Source organism: Pteronotus mesoamericanus, unplaced genomic scaffold, assembly GCF_021234165.1.
Source record: "Pteronotus mesoamericanus isolate MK-2021 breed Mesoamerican mustached bat unplaced genomic scaffold, CSHL_Meso_final contig_101, whole genome shotgun sequence".
Lineage (NCBI taxonomy): Eukaryota > Metazoa > Chordata > Mammalia > Chiroptera > Mormoopidae > Pteronotus > Pteronotus mesoamericanus.
This window is the reverse complement of record NW_026555001.1, coordinates 12,778,772-12,798,847: the sequence shown is the minus strand read 5'-3', so window position 1 is coordinate 12,798,847 and position 20,076 is coordinate 12,778,772. Positions and strand designations below refer to the sequence as shown.

At 37.4% G+C, this 20,076-nt stretch overlaps 1 protein-coding gene across 3 annotated transcripts in view; it reads left to right on the top strand.

The window, feature by feature from the left end:
• Window positions 1–20,076, top strand: part of LCLAT1 (lysocardiolipin acyltransferase 1) — a 152,393-nt gene that overhangs the window by 34,335 nt on the left and 97,982 nt on the right. The window contains exon 1 of one of the 3 annotated variants that reach the window (XM_054568273.1): window positions 14,022–14,063. The exons of the other annotated variants lie outside the window; for them this stretch is intronic. The gene's annotated coding sequence lies outside the window, so the exon portion shown is untranslated. Of the gene's footprint in view, window positions 1–14,021; window positions 14,064–20,076 lie in introns of those variants that run through there. 3 annotated transcript variants of the gene reach the window in all.

The following is a 20,076-nucleotide window of genomic DNA, read 5'->3' as shown; positions in this document are numbered from 1 at the left end:
CAAGATGGTATCTACTATGTACATATGGCATTGAGCACTTGCAGTGCAGTCTGGTGCAAATTGAGAAGTGTGGTATATTTCACAAATGTAGTATTTGAAAAAATTGAATGTAAAGTAGTTTACTAATAATGTACTTTAAATTGATTATATATTGAAATACTAGATATATTGGGTTAACATATTAAAATTACTTTTATTTGCTTTTCTTCACAAATTACATGTGTGGCTCACATTATATTTTTGTTGGACAATATTGTTGTTGAGAGTCCTAAATGAGAGAGAAAGGTGTGGTTCCAATGGGTAGGAATGTACCTCTATGGCCAAAGGATAACCAATAAACTTTTTATAATTCAAGTGAGTGGTATCAAAAGGAAATACAGAATTTGCGTTGGATTTTCTTTGCTGAGAGGTTATCATTTAGTCATTAGCTGCAGGAACCAGGAACGGCAGCCTGTTCTATAAGTTTTCATTCTGAAAGGGAAACTAATACAATGTGTAGGTCAAACATACATTGGACTTTTATATTACATACGTAAATATACTTAAGAACCACCCTAAATTAGTTTGTAACTTGAAATTAAGAAATATGTGTATTTTCTGGCTACCAATAGGTGTGAGATGCTGTGATTCATACAAGAATAGATGTCATAGGTCTCTATCCTGTAGAAATAATACACACATGAAAAAATGAAATAATTATCAGTTTGATTCAATAACTTTATCTCATGAATGGACTAATAAGCCTTATGGGAGTTCAGAGGAAAGGAAGAAACTGTTTTGAACTAGTAGTTTGGGAAGGGTGACTGGAGAAGGAGAGAATTGAGCTGGCCATGTCGGATGGAGTGAATTTCCTTAAGTGGAGTGAGGAGGAAATCTGAGCAGAAACTTAGACATGAGGAGATGCACGTTGAGTGTAGTGAACAGGAAGAATTCAGCTGTGGATGGAGTGGAGTGTTAAGAAGCTGAGTAGTTGGGGAAATTTGGACCAGATTGTAGAAGACCTTGAGTTCCAGGTGTAGGAATTCGGATTCCTTAAGAAGTTTAGAGTTGAGGGGAGAAGAAGCAGCTTTGGGTTTGTGACACTTCATCCTTGAGTCACTGCTTTTGTGGTGGATATCACTCGTAACTTACGCTCTTGACTTAAAATGCTAGATATTTTTAGTTGTTGGTAACAAGAAATACTGGAGAGCTTGGTTTTTCTTTCTTTTCTTTTCTTTTTTTTTAATTAGTCAAATCCAATACATGAAATTGGCTTGTTAGCATCATCTCAGACTTCCTGGTTGGAAGAATTTTATATAACATAGCAAAGGCTTGACACGTGTCTATTTTTAGAGATGAGAAGTCAGTATTTTGTGCTGACTATTAATTTCATTGATAAAATTACACATACTCTGAATTTAATCCCTTACATGGCACACTAAAACTTGCTCTTATTTTTTAACACTCTGGTTTGCCTGACTCCACTATCTCATTAGCCTAGGAACTGTGGACTATGTTGTTTAACCCATTGAGTCTCATTTTCTTGCTTTACAAAATTGGAAAAATATCTCCCTCCTAGGGGCGAAGAGATTGTCCAGTGAGAAGACAATTTCAAAAGTCCACAGTCATGTTTGGCGCATTGTAGAGGAAGGTACTCAGTAATTTTTTCTTACTCCTTCCTGATTTTAAAATGGTTGTCAGTAGAAACTTCTTATAACTTAGTTTATATACAGAGTTTCATATAGTAGAACTTATAAAGAAATTTGGAAGGCATTTACTTTTATAAAGTCTTTATTCGTTATAATAACTTGATTTTTTAAAATGTTGACATATCAAGAGAAATTTATGACTTACAAAAAGATAAATTTGTAGTCGTTTCATGGGAAGAAGTGAACTTTCAAAGGACTAAAGTGTTTCTTTCTATGGAGCTACTGTATTTCATGAAGTAAAAGCATCTGACTGTGGCACCGAAAGGAAATGAAGTCTGGGAGAAATATCGCGCACCCACCCTTTTCTGTATCGTGCTGTTAAGGAAATACAGGTTTTAATTGCCTTTTTTCCTATTGGTGTACATCTGTGAATGTTAAAATATGTATAGGTTTTTGTAATCCCCACCACAGTTAGGGTACAGAAGAGTCCCATTACTCACTCCACAGCACTCCCTTGCGCTCGCCTCTCCCCAGCCCCTAGTGACCACAGGTCTCTTCTCCTTTTCTTGCCTTATGTTGGATTCATGGAGGCCATCAAAAGATAAATATCTTACCAAATATGTTAACTAAGATAAAATATGAGAAATAGCAAATAAGATAATGTAGGTGAAAGTACTTAGCATATAGAGGCACCAGGTATTTTATACAAAATAGTCTCACACATAAAATTACGTAAGTGGGTAAAGCTTAACTGGATTCTCTTATACAGTCAACTTCGTGTAATCTTTGGTAACTTTTTTTCTCCTGACTTAGAGTTTTAGGCTTATTTTTGAAAGGCTTTTGTTCCACAGGGTCCTGATTACTGGAAATCTCTTGTGTTATTTAATGCCTTTTAACCTCACGTTCTTCATGAGAAAAAGTGGACAATCAAATCTACCTTGATGCGTTCTTAGGGCAATCAAATGAGATGATATATAAAAATATAAATACACCTGCACATTTGTGTGTTTCTCGGCACATGGGTGCATAGCATGGCCCATAGTAGATATTCTATCAATTTTTTAAAAAATGTATTTAATAAAAATTAGGGCTTCCAGGAAGTTTTGCAGTAGCATGGTAAATGAGTGTCATGTCCTCTTGACGCCTGGATCTTCTCCTCCGTCCCTCCGACCCCCGCGCTCCCAGGAGTGCCAAGGTTGGTCCTTACAGCATCACTTTTCTGTTTTAATAATTTTTGATCAATGTCATTCGAAATGTGTCACAATTTCTCTGTTTTGGGTTGGAAGGGAATGCACCGAATCTGTGTAACTTTATCTTGATATTTAAGGATTCATTTCACATGACACTCATTACATAAAATATTTTTTAAATCGATAATTGGGGCATAAGGACTGAATCTTCACCAACTTCAGGGCTTCCCTTTTTTTTTTTTTTTTTTTTTTTAAATCCTCACCCAAGGACATATTTATTGATTTTAGAGAGAGAGGAAGGGAGAGAGAAAGAAACATTGATGTGAGAGAGAAGCATCGATGGTTGCCTCCCACACAAGGCCTGTCTGGGCGTCGAGCCCACAGTGTAGGCATGTGCCTTGACTGGGGATCGAACCTCAACCTTTTGGTGTAGGGGATGACATTCCAACCACACTAGCCACCTGGCCAAGGCAGGACTTCCTTTTGAACTTGTATCCCTAAGTGGTTTTTTTAACCTTTTTTTCTTTTTCTTAAAAGCAAAAGTACACAGTATTTTTTTTACCTTTTTCTCTTAAAAGTAAATAGTGACTTTTTAACCTTTTTTTCTTTTTCTTAATAGTAAAGTACACAGTATTCCAATAAATAACATCCTAGGTGATGGAATAGAATTGCTATTCTACAAATTTAATTATTTAATCAAGTGCAGAGGCAGATTTAGTATTTTTTGTTCTCGCCCACAAATCATCATGTACACTGTCTTTGTCATTCATTATTAGTGTTCAGAATATTAATAGAATCAGTAAATTATAGGACTGGAAAGAACCTTTAAGATCTTCTAGTCAATTAATTATTAATTCTATCTAACCCAAAGCTCCCTTTTCATAATAAATATTTTGTGATATTCTCTTTAGTGTCCTGGAATTAAATTCGCAGTTAGTGAATTTTTTACCCACATAATTAAAATAATTCAATATAATTCCCAAACTGTAATATAAAGGAAAAACAAAAGGAAAATAAAATGCAATATGAGGTATGGGTATGCTAGAAGACAAAAAAAAAAATTTCTAAATTGCTTATAGGGGAATGCTGTTCTGTGGACAGCCATGATCTAGGCCCAGCCTTCCCATTTCATGGGGGAAGAAGTAAGGGGTGGGACAGAAAGGCAGAGGAGGGGGTGTCGGATGACCAGACTTGGTATTATGACCTTCTCAGAATTACAGAAGCGTGGTTAGTAGAAGAGTTGGAACAGGGAACCCAGGTTTCAAGATCTGCTGTGCTGCCCTTGCTTGTGCTTCTGAAGCCACCCCTTACGGGAGGGGAAGGAACCCTGGGGCGATGAATCCAGGGGTACTGCAGACGCAGTCAGTAGGTACAAAACTTAACTCGTTTCAGGGTTTTTCTAAAGAACTCTATGAAACCATTTTTCATTTTTAAATGAAGTAGTTAGCTGGGTGTTACTCTTGACTTGCTACTTGCTGTGGAATACAAATTATATATTGGGCCTACTCTTTCTGAATTAATCTGTTGGCTAAGGGAAGCTCTGTGATGTAGTGACAGCACCTCTGTATCTCTAACCTTCGGCACACAGAGGCCTCCCAGGTAGTACACGAAGTTACCTGGGGTCTTTCTGTTGGATAGCGTGTAGGTGGCAGATACATGGCCACATGTAATAACTCTGGAGGACACCTTGTAAGTTCATAGCCACCTTCAACGCCCTTGGGTTCTGGCTTTATTGACCTTGGGCATAAACTCATTCCTTCATCTGTAAAATTCCTGCATTTTCTCTCGAACAGGTTGCCACAGGGTCAAATGAGGGAATGTAAGCAAAGCGGTGTATTGTGTGATATGCAAATTCAGTGGATTTGTGTTAACATCCTCCCTCTCCAAGATTATAAAGAGAATGCGGTCCTATTTTAATACTCTGCAGTTTGTATATGATTATTATTATTATGTATTTTAAATTTACTTTTCAATTACAGTTGATATTTCAGGTGTACAACACGGTCATTAGCCATTTAGATAAATTATGATCCGATCACCCTGATAAGTCTAGAACGCATCTGACATCATAGTTATGTTCTATACGTCGGTACGTTGTTATAATGAAAACTCTAATTTGAATCTTCATTTCCTGAACTGCACCTCCCTGCCTTGGGGACATGGGATGGCACACATTGTCCCCTCCCCAGCTCCTGCCTCCCGTCTGCTCAGCCCCATCTCCACGGGCCCATCCCCAAGTAAATACACAACCAAAAAGCCAAAACCAATACCGCGGTGTTCTAGTTAGCTTCATTACTTCACTTAGTCAAGGAAGACTTGTCTGGCCTTTTTAGAAGAGCACACAGCGTTTATTATTTTCTTTCATAGCCTCTATTATAGCTGTTTACATATTTGAGTGTTGGAGTCCCCTGCTGGATTATAGGTTCCATGAGAATTTTATAACCTACCATATGTGCTTGTATTGAAGGTAAAAATACTATTTCCAGAACACCGTAGAGTTGACTCAGGGGAAATGCACTGTGTTTATCCTGCCATCTCAACCCTCCCTCGTGTTCTGGGGTTTCCACAGGTGCTTGGGGAGGAACACGATACGAAGCGCCCCGACACCAGGTCAGGTTTCTCTACACGTGCATCATGTAATTTCTTTAGTTGTCCCCTATGTTGCTTTTGAAGTTTATGTGGAATTCTGTAATAACTTAACTTTGATACTTTCGACTTTAGCATATACATTGAATCCTTTTTTCATCAACATTCCAGGTAATCAAGGTCAGTGATGTTTTAGAGAAAAACTGAAATTTTGTTTATTTAAATGGTAGATTTCGCACTAAGAACTAATACTTTTGTGGTGTTTTGTTAAATGAAAAACGAAAGACATTTCTTGGTAAATAGTTTATTTTAAAGAAGAGTATAATTTAAATAAAAATTTTTAAGAAGAGTGTAGTTTACTCTTTTCTGGAGCCTTCTGACTCTAATTTTTTTTTTCTTTTTGGACTTTTTGCTTTTGCTTAAATGCAACAATTCCTTTTCTCATTACCAATTTCCTGAATATGTACTTATGAAACTTTCTGTACATTCAGCAGCTATGCCTCATTAATTTAAACATGGCTTTGCTTTGTGGGCCTTATGATTACTTTGTTTCTTTTTTTTCCTTACTGTATTGGCAGCCAGACTCTTTATAACCCCATTTCAGTGCTGCTAATTAACTTAGGGTGCTCGTGTGAGTAGGGTGCTAACGACTTTGATACAATTTTGGGTTTTCCTCTGCCTGGATCATGGAGTCCCACTTTCTCTTTTAGTCTGACATTTGTGCTACCCAAACATAATGTGTTTTATTGGAAAGAGTACAAGCTTTGGAGGCAAATGGATGCCAGTTTGAATCCTAGCTTTGCCACAGCTTTGCCAGTTTTATAGCCTGGGCATGTTTGAAAGTTTCCGAGCTCACTTTATCCAACTGTAAAATGGGTATACTTTTACCTACTTCCAGAGGTTTGAGATTAGGAATATTTTATGTAAGCCCTTCATATTGTATTTTTCACTCTCCTGTATCTGTTAACAACCTCTGAAAAACAGAGGCAGCATGGACTAAACTGATAGAAGTCCTGGCCTGCCCTAAGGCCCCTTTTATCTCAAAAATATTGTGAATTTGCGATTAATTTTATGTGAGGATCATCTGAGGAGCCAACAAACTCCCAGGCAGTCTAGACACGTAATTCTCTTAGCAGTGAGGGAAGTGAATCTCGACCCCTGTTGCATCATCTGGGATATGAAGAGTTTGCCTGGGCTCCTGGTTCCATTTGACGCTCTTGAATGCCCCTGAGGGAGGGGAGAGAGGTCCGGGTCACGGTGGGGAGTCAGGTCTGGGGGCGGAGGACCGCTGTGAGCCGAGCTGCTCCGCTCCTGTTTTATGTATGGGACTTCTTGGTAAGAACTGTTTTTTGGCTGCATGATGTTGTTACTATAAATATAAAGTAAAAACGAACAAAAACTAGCCAGTCAGAATACATCAAATGATCGCCTGTGTACGTCCAAGACAGGGCAGCCTGCATGCTGTCCTTCAGAGTGTGGGCACCAGTATCTCGGTGAGATTTTTGAATCAAGAGTTTGAATGTCAAAAAGATAAGCAAACCAATTGAACAAGTTATCTCTAAAGCCCTCTTCAATCGACTTTCCATTACAGATGAGTTTATAGGCAGTGTCATTTTAGAATAAAGTTTTAGAGATAGCTTTTGTAATTTACACATTATACTGTTCTGAAAACAACCTCCTTTTGTTCATCTACTAATTACATTTGTAAGTTCTATAGAAATTTTTTTAAAAATCCTATAAACATCGTTGCTATTCTTAAGTCCTCATGAGCTTTTGTTACCAAATGAAATATTTTTATTGGCATTCATATTTCTCCACCTGCGTTTTTATTTATTAATGGTAACAACATGCTACCTGAAACACCTTAAAACACATGGGGAGAGTTCTGGAGTCATCCTCCACCTGTTATTTATTTTGACTTTTGCAAGTTTAGGGAAGAAAAAGGTCACAGAAGTAATGTTTTAATAACAAAGGAGATGTTCCAGATAAAAACCTTGTTATTATTTGTACAAAATATACTTTTACACATGAACCAAAACCCAGTGATTGTTTTTCAGAATAAGGCAGAAAAAACTGTTTTATACATTGGTAGCACTCACCCAGAATTCCATGCTGTAGAATACCAGCAATATTAATGCATTCAATCTGAAACAATTTGAATAAAAATTATTTGATTTCATTCATATGTGAGATATTAAATAATAGACATCTCAAATATTTTTAAAACAAAGCCTAGTTAAAATAAATACAAATAAAATTATATTATGATTTATAATATTTCTGCCTTTGCTTACAATACTTTGTGGGTTTTTTCACTTCCCAGCTTAAAGACTTTTTCCAGAATAGTGACTATATATGATTTATCCTTGGTTCTGCCTCATTGCCCAGATACTTCATAAATGTATTTATAAATAAAAATTACATAATATAATTTCTTGAGAGTTAAGGACATTTTCAGAATTCCTTTACAACAGAAGACCATTTTAGGCTGTATAGTTGTTTTTCTAAAGCAGCAATGTCTTAACTTTCTTTGAGTTACAAAATCCTTGATAAAAGTTAGTGACCCTCTCTGCAGAAAAACACATATATATAAATTAATATGTATTTTTATATATGTATAGCATACAAATATATGTAGCATACAATTTTAGTGGGTTTACCCGTGAATACATTCCATGAATCATCTATGGGTAAACTACGCTTTGCTGTGTGAAGACTAGATTGTAGAAAGAAACTGATTTACATATTTTCTTCATTTTGCTTGTACCCATTATTAAGACAAAGTACTATAAATGATAGTTGCCTTTATGTGACAAAATGATAGTGGTTGCATTCAGTTTATATTAATTTGTAACTTTAAAAAGTCCTATTGAAGGTAATAGGATTATTTCTAGAATCTAGAAATAATATGATCAATTTGTGTTGTTTTGACAAACTGTAATATGAAACAGGAAGAAAAAATTGTATTCCTTGTCCAGTCAGATTACTTGTTGGATGCCCCCTTAAATGGGTATTTTATGCCTTCCAGTGAATACCTACTGTTAATTTATATTAGGAAAAAAATTACTGATGTCAGACTATTAACTCTTAGATATGAAAAACATTGTACCAGTGTATTTATATTGTATAATTCACATTTTATGCTTCTCATTATTGGTTTATTCCACCCCCATTGGTAACATTTTGATGTGTTTCTCTCTAGCCTCTTTTCTGTTCAGTGATTTCATTCTGTCTAGTTTTTGGCCCCCTTTTCTTCTCTGGCTTTACTTGTATATATGTTCTTTTCTAATTTCTGAAGTGGCAGTTTTCTTTATAATTTGTTTTTCATCAGCATTCATAACCACCAGGGTAGAGTTGCTTAGTTATTCATGTCTTCATGGTCTCCCAGCTAGTTAATTGATTTTGTTTTGAGCTGTAATCACATAGCATACACTTCACCCAATTCAAGTGCAGAAGGCAGTGGGTTTTTGACCGTTTACTGTTGTGCAGCCATTACCGCTATCTAGGTTTATGTAGATGAGAAAGGAACCACATACTAAACCTGACAAGCTCAGGGGAGGCCTATGTTGCCACATAGGATAGTGAACATAGAAGTCCCTAACTAAAAGCAGGTCATGGTGGGTAGGCATGTCCTGGCCAGTAGCTTCCTTGACAGAGGTCAGTCTCTAAGTGAGCCTCTCTATTGTCTTTTTGCATCTAAGACATGCCTTTGGAATATCAGTGTAATCCCCTTTTTTCCAGATCCCTCAGAGCACGACCTCCGTCAGAGCAAGAGACCACAGAACCCCTCGTTGCTATCTTGCTGCCCACGTACCCTCTCGACATGCTGTACTGTTCACTGTCTTGTACCCACCAATGTAAAAGAAGCATCTCTTTGTTTTACTCTTTACCCAAGCCAAAGATTTCCCTGTTTTGCTTTCTCCCACCTCCCTATTCTACCACCAGTGGATCCCGTGTAACCCTCCTTAGGTCTCCTTTGATTACAGTGTATAAAATAAGCTGCAAAACTGCCATTCTCCTAAACATTTTCTTAATCTGTTGAAAATTTGCTTCCCAGCAATTGTCAGTTTGGTTCAAATAAACTCTTCTAAGGTTATTCTTAGGCTGTTCCTTCATCAACATTTAGAAGTTTTTTTTTTTTTTTTAACCTTCAAAACAAAGAAAACTCATTAGCAGTCATCCCCATTCCACCTGCCTCCAGCCCTAGGGAACCACTAATCTACTTTCTGTATCAACAGATTTGCCTGTTTTGGACATTGCATGTAAATGAAATCATACAACATGTGGACTTTTGTGACTGGCTTCTTTTACTTAACGTAGTGTTTTCAGAGTTCATCTGTGTTGTAGCATGTATCAAGTACTTTGTTCTTTTTTTTGTTGAATGATATCCACTGATGGCTGTACCACTTTTTAAATTAATTTTTAAAATGAAGGATACTTGGGTTGTTTCCACTTTCTGAATATCATGAATTGTGCTGCTGAGAACATTTCATGTGTATGTTTTGGTGTGGACGTACATTTTCGTTTCATTTAGGTGTGTGTGTGTATATATTTAATCTATCTATATTTAATTTATCTATATAAAATCTATCTGTCTAGGAGTGGAATTGCTGGGTTATATGGCATACTTAACACTTGGAGGACCATAATAAGTAATTCGAACAAGAAAGGTAGTCTTGAATAACAGGTAGGAGGTGTAATAGAGTTATACTAACCAGTCTTTCTGAAATGGTTTCATGTAGTAATGTTCCACTTAGTGTGGGTGTATGTGGTTTTAACTTTTACATCTTACAAGGAAACCTAGTGTAATAACAGGAAATAGGTGAAATATAGTGAATGTGCTTGCCATTTTCACAGAAAAAAAATGGTGACTTTTCATTAAAAAAATGCTTACTGTTAATTCATTTGTTGGAAACAGTTTGGAAGAAACAGAAGCCAACAGAAATCCTGAGACTAATCAATGACCACACAGTGTGCACTGTAAAGAGTAAATAGCGTCAAGAGATCGGCCTCTCTGTCTTTCTCTTTTGTTTTAGCCTGACTGAGTGCTGTTCTTTCTCCAGGCCCAGGCCTTGTTTGCTTCGTCATTCCTCTGAATGTTTTAGTTGATCGTCTCCGTCATCTACGGTCCCTCCCTCCTGGAAAGAACAGGAGCTGGCACCTGGAGGGGGGAGGCCTTAGCCCTGCTGTGTCCCCGCTGGCTGGGCCGCCAAGAGCCCCGGTCAGGCCCCTTGGCTTTCCTGTTCCCTGCTTTCTTTATTGGTGTAATGAGACAGTCATCTGTGTCTGTGTTAAACCAAAAGATGTTTAAGGCACGGTGATCTTTTTTAAAAATATTTTTTTAATTTTTCAGTTACAGTCGACATACAATTAGTTTCAGGTGTACAACCCAGTGATTACACATTTATATAACTTAGAGAGTGATCACCCTGATAATACATAATTAATACAATATTATTGACTATATTCCCTATGCTTTACGTCCCCATGACTGTTCTGTAACTACCAATTTGTACTTCATAATTCCTTTACCCTTTTCACCCATTCTTCCAATCCCCCTTCCATTTGACAACTGTCAAAATGTTCTCTGTATCTATGAGGCTGTTTCTGTGATCTTAAGTCTAGCTCTAGACTTCTAAGATTTTACAAATTGATTGTCACACATTCTGATTTTTCATGAATGTGGCATTTAATATACACTTTTTTTGTATTGTTTCCCTCTTTCCCTCATTGCTTTTCAAATTTCTTCTTCTCTCTCCACCCATGTGATATGCCCTAGGAGGGTAAAGACTCATACTATTATTTGTAGTACTTCACCTGAAGATGGTTAGTATTGAGTTTTTAGTGACTGTGGAATGACTCTAACTGGTAGTTATTTTCTGTTTCAGTGAAATGATTGAAATAACTTGGTAAATTTAGGCAGATATTTTAAGTTTTCCCCTTTTTCTCTCTTTATGAGAATGCTTTTGACTAAAGTAGACATGGGTAAAGTTCAAAATAAACATTCTCTTTCTGTTAACTTTTAAAGTAACTTTTATCGCCCTGAACTGGTGTGGCTCAGTTGACTGGGTGTCATCCCACAAAGTGAAAGGTCGCTGGTTTGATTCCTGGCCTGGGGTGCAGTTTCGGTCCCGGAACAGGGTGCATACAAGAGGCAACCGATTGATGTCTCCCGTATCAATCTCTCTCTCCCTCTCTTTCTCCCTTTCTTCCCCCTCTCTAAAAGTAAATATAACCTTTAAAAAATAAAATAACTTTTATCTTTTTTGCTAGAACTTATTTATCATGTGAGATTAAATACAGTATATTCCCGTGGGGTTGTCTTATGCGTCTCATGAAGAGAAAGCAAACCTTGAGCTTAAACTTCAAGTTAGCAGAGATAAGTGCACTGAAGTAAATTGAGTGATGGTTTTAAGTGACTGTTTTTTAGGCCAAGGGTCTGTGGAGATGCTGGTGTGCTTTCGTTTCCCTAGGGTACTTGATCATTCCTAACTCAGTTTATGGTTTTATGCTTTTAATTTGTAAAAATTTACTTTGAGTTTAAAGTATGACAAACAGTAATTTTCCCACAAGGTATGGGTTATTTCCACCTCAACATTTAATCATTCTGTCTTTGATCATGGGGTCACAGGAAAATAGGCCTAACTGGCATTATTGGCAAGCTGATCTGTTTTGGCTCTGCTTAAGCTGCATTTTCCCTCCTCTTCTCTCTCCCTTGGTCCCTCCCTTCTTTTCTTTTTACTATTTAAGTATCAAATGAAATGGTCTCTTTTTAAAACATTACAGAAAGGCCTGTGCCTCTTTAACCACCATCCTTAGTCCCAGCTCTTCCATCTCCGTAGAGGTGGCCATAGTAACATTGGTGTGAATCCTTCTACACAGACTTTTGTGTATTCACAGTTATCTGTATAGACCATATAGCACAGGGCTTTTTTGGTGAGGGGAGGGGATGTGGTTCTCCCCTCCCAAAAATGGTGGTATACTCTTTTTGCTTAGCAATGTAACTTGGAGAGCTGTTCACGTTAGAAAATGTACCTTGACCTTAATCTTTTTCCAGTGTTTCTTAAGACGCATAAATGCAGCGTTTATGCAGTGTTGCTGCATAGCGTTTCATAATGTTGAATGTACCGGTTCATTTAGCTGTTCCCCTATGAAGAGACATTTGTGTTTCTGACTTTTTTTGTTACAGGCAACACTGAAAGGAAACCTCTTTATACTTGCAGTTGAGTGTTTCTCTAGGGTGGATGCTGCGACGGAATGCATGATGGCAGGCATGCTCGCAGTTCTCACAGCTTCTCATCGGCTGGCCCTCTGAACGTTCTGCTGCATCCAGCTGTGAAGGCACAGACACCAGCGAGCGACTTCCAGCCTATCAGAGACACACTGGAGGCTTTTCTTTGCCAGTCTGTGAGGGAAAAACTGGTGTTTTGTTGTTTTAATTTACACTTTCTGAAAATACTGAGGCTGAAGATTTATTGACCCTTTGTATTTTCTTCCTGTAGACTGCATATATGAAATTGGATTACTTATATAGTACCCAGTCTAAATTATTATATATAACTTGTTTTGAAACATAACATACATATAAAAAAGTACATAAAGCATACAAGTGTAAGTGTGCAGCTCGGTAAATTTTCATAAAGTAAATATACCATGTATAACCATCACCCAAATCTACATAGAACATTACCCAAACCCTTGAAGCCCCCGGTACCCCTTCCAATCAGTACCCCTGTTCCATCCCTCATGGGATGACCGTTATCCTTACTTCTAACTTATAAATTAGTTTCTGTTTTTGAACTTTAGATCAATAGAATCATACAGGACATACTCTCATCTTTTATATGTTAACTTTTGAATACATTTTAAGAATTACATTGCAGTTTAGAGAACTATGACTATTGACATAGATAATTTCTTCCCTCACTAAACTTCAAGAGATTAGTGTCATTATATTGGACTGACCAAAAAGTTTTTTTAGCTTTTTTCTATACATGGCTCTAGCAGTGCTTAGTTGTCTTTAACTTCATTTGAAATAATTTTGTTGTATTGTGACAGCTGTCATATCAATGTGCATTTAAAAGAAGCTTAACAAATTGGTGAATTTTTGTGTGGCCATTTTAATATTGAAGATGGAAGAAACTATGCAGAGTAAACTTTATTTCAAAGAAGGTAAAAATGCAACTGAAACACAAAAAAGATTAGTGCAGCGTATGGAGATAGTGCTGTGACTGCTTGAATGTGTCAAAAGTGGCTTGCAAAGTTTCTTGGTATATTGATATTTTGGCCAAATAGTTCTTCGCTGTGGGACTCTCTTATGCATTGGAAGATATTCAGCAGCCCCACTAGAAGCCAGTAGCTGGAGACAGTCAACATACTTGAAATATCCAAATCAACGAAGTTATTGGTGAAAATGAAAAATGTATCTTTTAATTTTATGGAAAAAACTAAACGGACTTTTTGGCCAACCCAGTATAACCATTGATGTCCTAATACAGTTCCAAAGACTGTCAGCGCACACTCCCCCTCCTCCCCCTGGCAGTTAGCAAACTTGTTTACCGAAACCCAGTTAATTGCCGAAAGTCCTTGCTTAATTTTGGATGGATCTGAGGTTTGATCTCATTCTGCTCTTTAACTGTCTTGTGTTTTATCAAAACGGGTAAACTGTGGTTTTATTTTGTCTAGTGCTCTCTAACTAGAATGCCTACTTACCTTGTACATTCTTTTTGCATTTGGGAAAATAGTATTCTCTGTGCTGCTTCAGGAAGTATCAGATTGTCTAGTTTGTCCCTTTCCTGTTACTGTTTGTGTCATTTTCCCACACAGGTAAAGGTGCCAGAGCAAACTTTATACATTAGCATTTCAGCTTCCCCTGCCTGTCTTATGAATTCTTAATGGATACAGAAAAGTGTCTTAAGTTATTTTTGTTTTTTTATTTCTTTTAATGATTTGCTTATTAAAGGAGTGTACCGTTTTGTCTTCAAAATATCTTTTACATAAATTCCAAAAAAAAAATTTTTAGTGATTTTTCTGGCACTATGTTTTAGGAAAGACTTTAAAAAAAATATAGTAAAATAAGTAAAGGTGAATAAAACTACTAATGGTGGCATTCTTTTAAATTTGTTTTTAATTAATACTCTGCTTCCTGAAAGAATTTCAAGTGATTTACAATGAAAGACGTATGCGATAATGCCAATTAGAATACAAATAAAAGATTGCAAGAGGAGAAAGATAATAATAACCATAATCTTTGCTTCTGGAATCGAATGCTAAATTTATCTGTGAGCCACTGTCTTTTGCGACTTGAAAACTAATTCAGTGCTCTTTGGGAAATAAAGCATACCGTTTCATCAGGCGAGACAGATGTGTTTATGTTACTAAATTCTGAAAAATGCAGAAATGCTCATCAGAATCAGATCAGGCGAATTAACATGCATTTGGGGATTTAAAAATGTATTGAATTTGAAAGAGATTAATCAGCTCATAAATATTTCATTAATGTTTGTGTAAAAACTAAATCAGTATTATTGTGTCTGAGTGTGAAGTATTCATCTAGCTTATAAGAGTAGTGCATAAATAACATTATTTAAATAACGAACACAGTTAAGTTTGTTCGCATTGTGTAATAATCTCAATAATCAGGGTATAATTGTTTTAGCTGTTTGTTAAAACATTTTTACTTTCATTGCTAAGTGACCATTTTGCAATAATTATTACATATACAGGTGTGGCGGTGTGGCTGGCTTATTTGGTTGGAGCATTGTCCTGTAAACCAAAAGGTCATGGGCTTGTTGATTTCCAGTCAGGGCACATGCCCAGGCTGTGGGTTTGGTCTCTGGGTTTGGGTGCATATGAGACGCAACTGATCAGTGTTTCTCTTTCACATCTGTATTTCTTTCCTTCTCTCTCTCCCTTCTTTCTCCTCTCACTAAAATCAATAAGCATGTCCTTGGGTGAGGATAAATAATAATGATAAGCATTATTATTATTATTACATGTGTATATATGGAATAATTGACATTAGTTTTCACACTTACATATATTTGCTTTTGGCATTTGAATCAAGATCAACATGTTGCTTGTTTATTTTGGAGTCGTCTTGGAAAAATTATAAACTTGTCTCATACATTTGTCTCAACTGATTGCCAAGGATTGTTTTTTATGGCAGAGTATTTAATTAGGCATTAAAACAAAGACAGGTAATTCTCACTTGGGTTAATCATTGTGTTCTTAAGAACTTTGTAATTAAAACATTTTAATTATAAAGTAATACATGTTTATTCTGTATAAAAATTAAATTATAAAAAAGTAATACTAGAACATGAATTAAAAAGTAAAAGCTCTTTTTCTTTCCTCTTTCCACCAAGAATGGTAATCACTAAAAATATTTTTGTTGTTGCTAATGCATCATATAATTAGAACAGCATATGGTACATGGTATGAGTGAAGATTGGCAAAAATGTCATATGCCATTGATAGAATGTTTTAAAAGTGATTGCTGGTGAACACATAAGTATTCACTATCCTTAAGAAAGAGAGTATTTCTAGTACCTTAGAAGCCTCCTGTGTCTTCCCGCCATGATGAGTACTGTTCTTTTGTTACTCATTATTTGTTTTTAAAAGACTTGTTTGTGTCATTTTCGCAAACAGATATGTGTATCCCTAAGCAATATATTTATAATTGTTCTTGAAAACTTGAGAAGTAAGCATAACCTAACATTGCCACTATTAGATGAAGACTCTTACCAGCACAGAGTTTCTGAGTGATAGTCTGACCTCAGCTTCCCAGAGGGTTGGCCAGATCCTTTTCTGGGGAAGGTGGTGGGCAAGTTCATGCAGAAGTGACTCCTGGGAACCCACAGTCAGGGTGTCTGGTGGGACTCTGCAGATGTTGGTGAGATCCTTTTAAAAGCTCAAATTTACAAATCTGTGGCATATCACTCGCCCCCCACCCCCACTCCCACCCCGCCGAGTGCATATAAGGTAAGTAGCACAGAATAAAGGCCCATTGAATTCAGATACTGGACAGCTGGCCAGATTATTACTACCTAATGATTTGTTTGTTAGAAGGCAGCTGTGCTCTCCACTCTTCCACCAGCACAAACATGATTTGTTTTTTGACCCCAGCTTGGCAGTGTTCAACTTTCAACTTTGAGTTTCAGCAGAATTACAGATAACTCACAAGTCATGGACCTTTGGGTTGTTCACGAGTAGTTGGCCTTTTAGGTGTTAAATGAATAGATATCAGGAGCCTTCCATAATGTGCCTAGTATTTAAATAGCAGGTGCTTAAAAGGTAGTCAAAAAGTAGGCCTTTGAGAGTGTTTTTCCCAACTCCCTCATCTGTAGGCACCCAGCCCACGTGACGGCGCGATCACTGGGCTGCTGAGTGGCAGAGCTGGAGCAGATGATCGCGCCTCACGACCTCCCTGTTACCGCGTCTGGCAGTGCTGGGCTTCCGATCACGTGCCCCACGCTCTGTCTGAAAGGGCAGAGAAGCTCTTTGCTCTTAAGGCTCTCATTAAAACCAGTTTGTATGCTGATTGGGTCCATGTGTACTGTATTACTTTTACCATTTATCCTCAAAACATGAGTCAAATGCCTTCCCACTCTGTCGCAGCCTGGGTGTGTGCACTTTGTCCCTAGGACTTGTGTCCTTGTGATTTCTAGCAGCTCCATGGTGTGTACCCTATACCTCATATCTAATGAGTTAGAGTTCCCTGCTTAAACCATGCTGTTTCAAATTTCTCTGACTCTGCATGTGTTACAGCCTAAAATAATCTTTCTCCTCTCGCAAACGCGTGTCCTCCAAGAGCCTAATGCCTTTAATCTCTTTTAGCAGAGTTCACCTGGCCGTACTTTGATCTACTCTTATAGCCATTGCATACTTCTGTTATACCTCTATTATAGCATGTGTCACATTGAATTACAATATTTTCTTAGCACACTTAGCTTCGGTATTAGACTCTGAGAGCAACACTGGTTAACATTGGAATTGTTATGTGAATAAAATAACTAAGGAGGTTTTATGAAGTAAAATGCGTTTCCTTGCTGAGCAAAGAACTGTATGTAGGTACTCCCGATGGATTCCATTAATCCTTGTCAGGGAGTATCCTCCTACATTGTCATGCCTCAGGAATAATATGTGCAACTGAATAAGGAGTCCAGGTGGGCTGTTTTGGTTCCCGAACTCTATTTTGCCTTGGTTTGGTATTGTGATTGTTTGAACGCTAGATGGCCAGAGAGCATGGGCAAGCATCAGAATCAGAATCACGTTGTGAGCTAGGAAGTTAGTAGGGTAAGAGATCTGTGCAACTCACTGACGGGCCAGCAGTGTTGTGGGGCGCAGTCCTCAGGTCACACTGAAGCGCAGGCATAGCTTTTCAAGATGACTGACAGTTTTGTGTTCTGTATCTCTTGTTGGCAATAAAATGGGTGTGCCATTTTAAAACTATGATTATTTCTTATCCAAATTTTTTTATGAGAATTCCATCAGTACAGTATTACACAAAGAATACATAATAATATGAGGTAGCAGTAACCGTAATTATTTCAGTGATATAGCCTTTTTTTTTATTTTTAAAGGATTTTAAAAGATTAGACGTTTAATTTACCAGTTATAGAAGCAGGCTTCTTTCCCAGCAGAAGCTGGCAACCCCTCTCTTTAGCCCTCCCCAGTTTTTTTGTGTGCTGCACATTGTGTCAGGTACCAGGGAATGTTAAGGTAAGAAGGGCATTAGGTTTCTTCACTAAGTTCCTGTGAGCTTCTAAAGTTTGAAATACTTTTTGCACAAGGTATTAAAAATTTGGTTTAGAATTGTGGTACCTTTGTTTTATAGACCAATTGTTTTTAAAGTGTGCGGGTTTAATTACAGAAGGGATCTACTCTTGAAAAAGAAGCATAGCGTAGCATTTTAGATTGAGCATGGACTTGGATACCAAATTCCCTGGATTCGGATCCCAGCTCTGCCATTTGTTGTACTAGCTATATTAATCTTGAGATGCTACTTAATCACTTTGTGCCTCAATGACCTTATACGTAAAAGGTGGGGCAATGAAAATACATATAGCATGGGATTATTGTGAGTGTTAAACAAGTTCACGCATGTAAAATACATGAAATATGAAACAGTGCCTAGCATATGGTAAAGGGTTACATAGCATTTTAAAACTTTTAAAAATCTACGTACAGTAAAAAAAAAAAAATCACTTTTTAATTGTATATCCTGTGAGTTACAACAAATGCATAGTCTTGTACCGTCTCCGTGATCAGGAAACAGAGCAGTTTCCTCAACCCCCAAGCTCCCCTTGTGCTGCCCCTTCGTACTCACACCTCTCCTCGCCCCTGACCTTTGGCAGCCACTGGTCTGTTTCTCCCCGTATAGTTTTGCCTTTTCTGGAATGTCATATGGATGAAATCATGCAGTAAAAAAAGAAGTCATACCGATTGAGCCTGACCTCCTTCACTCAGCCTAATGCATTTGAGATTTACTCACGCTATTGCATGTATCAGTAGTTTGTCTTTATTGCTAAGTAGTAGTCTGTTCCATAGATTTACTACGATTTGTTAATCTATTCGCCCTGGTTAACATTTGGGTTGTTTCCATTTTTTGGCAATTGTGAATAATACAGCTGCAAACAATTGTGTACAGGTTTTTTGTTCAACATCAGTTTTCATTTGTCCTGGATATTCAGCAGTGGAATTGCTGGGGAAATGTACAGTTAACATTTTGAGAAACTGCCTAATCTGTTTTCCAGAGCGGCCACACCATTTTGCATTCCCCCCAGCAATGTATATGTGAGTTCTGATTGCCCTGCATCCTAGCCAGCACTTGATATTGCCAGTTTTTGAGAAAATTTTAGGTATTTTCAATAAGTGTGTAGCATTATTCTTAACCATGTTTGTCTACCAAACCCTTGAGACGTGGGAGAAATCATGGAACAGGGCTGATTTAGATGCAGAGCCAGGGAGGTGTTCACAAGGAGGGAATGAAGAGACCATCAGATCTGTGAGAGGTTGGCGTGTCTGTGATAGTCACTATTGTGTCCCGAAATGACTAGCACAGTACTTGGCACACAGTGGGTGTGTTTATTTGCATGTTTTTTGAATCATGAACGAACAATTGAGAGGTTAGGGAAGAAATAGGAATAGGATGGAACATAATTTTAGATTAGAGTTCATCTGAGTAATCCCAGTGTATCAATGTGACACATCCCTTTAAGTCTATGTTTAAATATATATGTTTCAAGTTGACTCCATTCTCTGACTCCCAGCTCCTTTGCAGGAAAAAGTGCAAGGCAGAAAAGACTTGATGCTACTCACTGGTTATGTGGATTTAGGAAAGTCATCTTCTGGTGCTCAGCTTCATTACTGTAAAATGAAAAGGTTTTATTAGATTGTATCTCAGCACCTTTATATATATTTGTTGTGATTCACATCAAATGGAAAATAGTTTAGTAGGTGAGGAAGAAGCATGCCAGAGCCTTTGATGGGAGCCGGGGGCGGGGGGAGAGTTATCTATGAATACATTGTAGAGTGCATGTTACATCTCACAGGGCGTTCAGGGGTATCTAAACATAGAACTAGCTAATGGGCAGTTGGCAGAAATGAACAGTAGATAGAAAAAGGTAGTTACAGGTTTTCAAACATAGTAGCAGCAGTGCAGGAATTTT